The sequence below is a fragment of the Gallinula chloropus genome (genome assembly GCF_964237585.1).
Source record: "Gallinula chloropus genome assembly, chromosome: 1".
In the NCBI taxonomy this organism is placed as follows: Eukaryota; Metazoa; Chordata; class Aves; order Gruiformes; family Rallidae; genus Gallinula; species Gallinula chloropus.
This window is the reverse complement of record NC_140085.1, coordinates 142,986,070-142,992,763: the sequence shown is the minus strand read 5'-3', so window position 1 is coordinate 142,992,763 and position 6,694 is coordinate 142,986,070.

Genomic DNA, 6,694 nt, shown 5'->3' with positions numbered 1-6,694 from the left:
TTAGCTGTCCTCAGCCCTGATTTAGGAGCCCTATGAGTGTGTGGGAATAGAGGGCCCCTTGGAAAAATCACTGAGAAACCCACCGGGAAGAGAGTGGCTTAACTAGACAGGGGTGAAATAAGCAGAGCAACAGTCTGATTGCTTTGCTAAACTTAGCACAAACTTTAGCAACCTTTAGTTTGCTAAACTGAGTACAGCTGCTCTGGGCAGACAGTTGTCCCTCTCCTGTCCAGGCTTGTGAGCCCAGGGAGAGAGACAAATCAGGCAGTGACTAAGGAACCAGCTTTGCCCGCAGCACCGGCAGAGGGGCTGCCAGGTAGCAGATATCCAAGCAGGGCCCGTATCTCCCCTCCTGTTATCATCGGCCTAGGAGCCGTCTCGGCTGTAGGCTGGGCTTAACCTCTGTGATTGAGATTTCCCCTGACTATAAGGAGAGCTTTGGAAAATAGTGGAGACCCAGTGGCCAGTGGAGTTTAGGAGTTCTGGTACTTCAGCTGAATCTCTTCCTTCTCTTCTCCAGGGCTTGAGACAAGTGGGGGAGGTAAGGGAGGCTGCTTTTGGCAGAGGTCTCGCACCCTTGCTCCCACAGGGAGGGAGGCAGGGCTGAGGTGTTGGCTGGTTGCCACGTCCCACTGTAAGCACAGAGCCGGTGGTCACAGGCTGCTGAACTTGCAACTCTCACCTTGTAACAGAGGCAGGTGCTGCACTCGCCTGCGGCCAGTGTTCACTGGTGTGTTATTCAAACACTTTACCTGGCAGGGGTTTCATACTTTGTTTCCACACTTACTTTCATACTGTTTGACATCAGTCATCACGCTCTGTAAATATGTTATCTACCCAACACACTGCAGCTGTTCCAGCCCCCTAGGTATGTACAAATAGAAGTGTTTAAAATATTATTTATAACAAATTTATATGTGTAAAAAAAACCCCCAAACTCACCCCACAAACACAAGGATGCTTCTTCGCCTGATGGATCAGAACAGCTTGATCTATGAGTTAATGTTTGCTCTTTCCTTTTCCATGCCTCTTGGTCTGGTTTTCTTACTCCAGATAAAGAGCTATTTTGACACTATTGGCTTCACTCGCTTCAAAATAAAGAGGGTTTGGCATAATGAAATCACATCCTTTGATAACTTTTGTCTCTTTAAGATGGTTTCTTTTCCCCTTCATGTGGCTCCAGCGTGTACATTAAAAGGTTTTGAGAAACGTTTGAGCATCTCTGTGTTTTCTCTTACCCGTATCCCGCTGGATTTTAGTGTTTCGGAACAGGCTTTGATAACACCAATATTACATCCCCCAGAAGAGCATGAGCTGGATCAGAGATCCAAAGTGTCAGAAAACCCATCGGGGATGGCACTGCTCTTCCCTCACTGCGGGGCAGTTGGCACACACCTTTGGTCCCGTGCCCAGTTTTGGCACCGTCAGGGTGTTCGCAGACACCACTCGGACATAGCGGCCCAACCACCACCCCGCTTCCCCAGGGGAATGCATCCCCCATGGGATGCAGAGCCTGCCAGCCTCCTCGTGCTGCTGCCTTCGCCATGGCAACCAAGCCCTGCCCTTCCCTTCCCTGGCTCCGTGCAGGGTGGCACGGTGGGGATGGTGCTTGTTTGAGCAGGAATAAAAACGTTTGCAGCTTCCTGCTACTTGCACACATGCTTAACGTGGCAAAAAAAACCCAAGGCTGTGGGTAGGACCTATCAGGGGTTGGGCTGGTCCTTCAACCCCTCCACAAGAAAGAAATGGGATGTTTGACTAAAGACCCTGATTCTTCAAACAGGGGTTTGCTTATGGCCACAGCACTCTCTTCACAGAGGTACAGGAGCCATCCTGTGCTGAAGCGGGTGGCCGTGAGGCGGTACTGCTGCTCTGAGCTGCCTGTGCTGAGGCAGACAGCTGAAGGACAAGGCCAGAGGTGTCCAAACGTCTGCTGAGGGTGCAAAGGGCAGGTAGAGCTGGTGGAGCAGCCCTGCTGCACTCCAGGTACTGCTTGGAGCAAGCTGGGCCAGCAGAAAGGAAGAAGGCCTTGAGGCGCGGGCCCAGCTCCCCAGCAGCAAGCGGTTCAGGCCTTGCTGCTCTCTGAAGAGCTCGCAGTGGCAGCAGCCCATCTGTTTTCCCTTCTCCCCCAGAAAGCTCCACTCTGAACACTGGGCAACAGAAACGGTGGTGACAGTGAAACATTTTGCACCTGTAGAGAGTGTGTGTGTGGGCACAGACAACCTCACACACAGCCAAGGGTAGGGGGGTCAGCTGGACGGTGCAGCTCTGTCTGCAGAACCAGCCCAGGGAAGGAACAACCCAGCCTGCAATTCCTCTCGGGCGTCTCATTTCTGCTGAGCGTTCACCAACCTGCAAGTGGAGAGGGATCTGATTTCCACTAGGAAGCAGACTGTTCCTTTCCCTTTCCCCTACAAAAGCACTCAGGGTTTCTCAGAGCTTGTCTCTACACAGCTGGTTTGGCAAACACATCTGGCTCTGTATCGCTGCTGCCAGCAAGGATGAGAGGGGGTTTCACAGACCAAACCTAGCCCAGGTTGTCCAGCAAGATAACGCAGTCAGGCTGACTAAAGGAGCCCTGCTCTTCATCCTGAAGGTTTGTGAGACAACAGCATTTGTATTTGGCTTCGAAATGCTCGAACTCTTCTATTGTTTCCATCCTGGAAAGAGTCAAACCCTTGTTTACATAATTTAGCATTCATAAAAGCCCTTTGTGTAAACCTGAGAGCAAAATTAATGCATCTGGCAACAGCAGAGGCAGCTAAAGCACAAGATTTCAGCTGTGGCGGCTTTCCTGAGGGAAGACATTAATCTGGGGATCACCCCCTCCTCCCCAGCCCCATCCAGAGTCCAGAACCTGAGGATGCTGCTGCCTGGGGGAGTCCTTAGGGGGAGGATGGGGAAGCCCCCACTCCCTTTCATTCTGCCTTGGGTGGAGGGGGAGGGAAACACGCCAGCCCCGGGTCTAAAAACAGTCAGGCCTTTTGTTTCTGAAAGTCAGTTTTAGCAACATTTTCAGCTCACAAATCAAAGGCCGGGCTTGCTGCTCGCCAGCTGCCCTCGCTGCTTCACTGTGGAAAACAAAATTCTGCTGGTTTGGGTTTGCAAACCCTAAGAGAAGCCAGCCCATTACCTAAGTACAATTGGTTTCTGCAGCCTCAAGAGCAGCACAGCATGGCTTCCTTAGGTTCAAGTATGAGCACAAACTCTAGCTTTGCACCAGAAAAAGCAGCAATTCTTTCAGAGATTTTCCACTTGATGATCTTAAAGGACTTTTCCAACCTCAGTGACTCCATGGTTCATCAGCTTTACTTCTGCTCGGCTTCTGCAGGGAGAGCATGGGATGCAGTGCCAGTGGCTACAGCTCCCATGACAAAGGCTGTTCTCTCAAGAGGTTGAGGAGGACACAGTCCAGCTCACAGAGAGACCTGTCTTGGTTGTATAAATTGGGGGTTGGTTACTAAACCCAGAAGTGCAGAAACAGGAAAGGACAGGGAGCTACTGGAGAAGGTATAAAAAAGGGCTGCAAAGATGATAAGGGGACTAAGCATCTCTCTTACAAAGAGAGGCTGAGGGACTTGGGAGTTTTTAGCCTAGAGAAGACTGAGGGGGATGATCTTATCAATGCTTATAAATACTTGAGGGGTGGGTGTCAGGAGGATGGGGTCAGTCGATTTTCAGCGCTGCCCAGTGACAAAACAAGGGGCAATAGGCCCAGACTTGAATATAGAAAGTTGCACCTGAACATGAAGAACTTCGTGGGTGACAGAGCACTGGGACAGGCTGCCCAGAGAGGTTGTAGAGTCCTTCTCTGGAGGCATTCAAAACCCACCTGGATGCTGTCCTGGGCAGCCTGCTCTAGGTGATCCTTCTCTGGCAGAGGGTTGGACTAGATGGTCTCCAGAGGTTCCTTCCAACTCCTGTCATCTTTTAATTCTATGCAATTAATTATCTTTTCCTATCCTGCTTTTCCTTAATGTTTGTAGTGGCTGCTATTGCCCTTTTTGTAACAGGGCAACTGAAGAACAGTACCACAGAAAATTGGGAAAGCCCAACCAATTTCCAGAGTGATGGGCAGCTTGATAGGTAATTAATTTCTCATGCTAACAGTCATTTCCCCCTTCCCCCTGGAATGAGCTGCCCCACAGCCCTCACTATACCTGAGCACACCCCAGGTGTGTAGCACAGCAAGAACTCACCTTCCCAGGGAAGGAGATAACGAAGCACAACAGGATTTATTTCTTTTACTGGCACAACTTTCCTCCAGGGCTCATTAGCCAAAGCACCAATCTGCTCTTTTTGGGAGAGCCGACTGCCAGCTCCTCATTGAAGCGCGAGTGGTTTAGCTGCAGCGCGGTGCTGATAATCCACACAAGCGGCTTCAGTGGGATTCTATTTTCAGTAGGTCTCTATTTTCAAATTATTTGCAGATTTAGGTCATTTAAAGCAAGTCCTCAGGCCTGCTCCTTCACGGGCACTCATCCAAGGCTACTCACAAGTGAGTCGCTCTTACAGCAGCCACTTGGGGCACTCCCCAGTGAAGGAAACAACCCAGAGGTGGGTTTTGTCCCACTGGGAAAAGGGGCTATCACAGCAGAGACGCAGTGACCTGGAGCCCTGCACAAAGCAGATGGGAAACCCCTTTTCCAGCAACCTGGCAGTTGTTCACAGCTGATTTACACTTAAATGCTGGTGGCCAGGACCAGCCCATGCAGGACTGGTGGGCGACAGGATGTCTCCAGCAGAGAATGCTCCCCCTCCCCAGCTGTCACAGGTGCCATGGGCAGAAGCAGCATGGTACAGCAGGGTTGCCTTCTCCATATGGGCTCCAGCCCACAGGACTTCAGTCACACCTATAGAAGGGGAGAAGGAACAATGTAAATAATTGCAGAGACCAACTGATGCTGCTGTCAGCCACTGGGAGACACCAGAGGCTGCAAGAAACCTTGGGATGGGAGATTCCTAGAAGAGAGGTGAAAACAAGTAGAACACGGTTGCTGGGGGCTCCCACCTTGCAGATGCTGGGAAGAACTTGCCGAAACAGCCCATTTTTACCACCCACACCCTGCAGCAGCAAGGCTCAGAGGCGGCAGGCACATCACTGCTGCTTCTGCATCTCAATTCCTACCCTGCAACCAGCGGTCAGCAGCAGGACGCAGCAGCTGAGCACACAAACTCCTGGCCACCCACTTCCCTTTGAAAGAAGCCAAGAGCAGGAGGACTAAACACACCCTCTGGAGGTGGCAACAGCAGCAGTGGGTGGTCCCAGAAACAGTCCCAGGTTCAGCAAACCTTTCCTAGGGCTGGGACACAGACACAGGCCTCTCTTCACCAAAAGCAAAGCCAGCCAGGGAAGTGACTTGGGTGATAAAGCCAAAGCACACATCCAAAAAGCTGCAGGGGTGGAACAGGGTCGCCTCTGTAAGGCCTGAGGACAGGCATCCCAAACAAGGCCTGGTGCAAGAGTGCTGCTCTCACCTGGGCTGGCTGCTGGGGCAGAGTCTGGCAAGGCAGAGCCCAGTGGCTGCAGCTCCGCTCCAAAGTGGCTGGACAGGAATCCTGTTGGAAAGGATATCCACAAGGGGATTTTAATTTGGGAATATGAGACCTTCCCTGGGGAGCTGCAGGGTGAAAGAAACAGGACCAAGAGCAGCCCTCGTTAGATGCTCACAAAGAAGCCTGTGTTGTGTTCCTGAAAGGAAGTATCAGTGCTGGTGAAGCCCAGGTGCCACCAGCTTTGTTTTAGGTGACTTGCTACAACACTCACAGGATTCCTCATGCACAGATGACAATTGAAAAGTTAATTAAAGAAAACAAACCAGTGCACATGGCATGAGGGAGACTGCTTTTCCTCTAGGAAAATGGGTTTTCAAAAGAATATTCTAGTGCTGAGTTTCCCATGTTTTATTAAAATCAATTGTATTAAGCAATAATAAAAACCCTGAAATACATCAGCAGAGATCTCCTGACCCTTAGCCCTTGCTGCTCAAACACTGAGAGCTTGTCCTCAGAAACTGCTACATTCAAAGGAGGCAGCAGATAACACAGGGCAGCTTGAGACCCCGGATAGGGACGTTCCATGAATTGCTGTTTTACAGACAGCGAGTCGCGAGCAGCGCTGCTGGTGCTGCAAGGATGCTGCAGGAAGAGAGATTTCAGGGATCTTCTCCACACATGAACATACTGGCACAGCAGAAACTGCCAGAGATGTTGGTGACACTATGAGGAAAGGCTTCTCATCAGCTTTGCACTTGCTGGAAGTTCAGTTGCAAATCTTCAAGCTGCTGCAGCTGTTACCTTCACTTGACGGGGCCCAGTACCGCTTGCCAGCCGAGCCCTTGTGAGCAGGAGCATCGCTGCACGTGCAGTTCTGCCGAGTCCAGGTGTGCCACGTGTCCTTCCCAAGGCAGGAGTCCCACTCCAGAGGTCACTGGTTGACTACCAGTGGAGGGGAAGTCTTGTGAGTAGAGGCTGAAGGGAGACCTCATCGCGGTCTCTGGCTTCCTGATGAGGGGGAGCAAAGACGCAAATACTCATCTCGTCTCTCTGGTGACCAGTGATAGAACCCAAGGGAACGGTGTGAAGCTGCAAGAGGGGAGGTTTAAGTTGGATATTAGGAAGAAGTTCTTTACTGAGAGGATGGTCAGGCACTGGCACAGGCTCCCCAGGGAAGGGGATCACAGCTTGGCTGAGT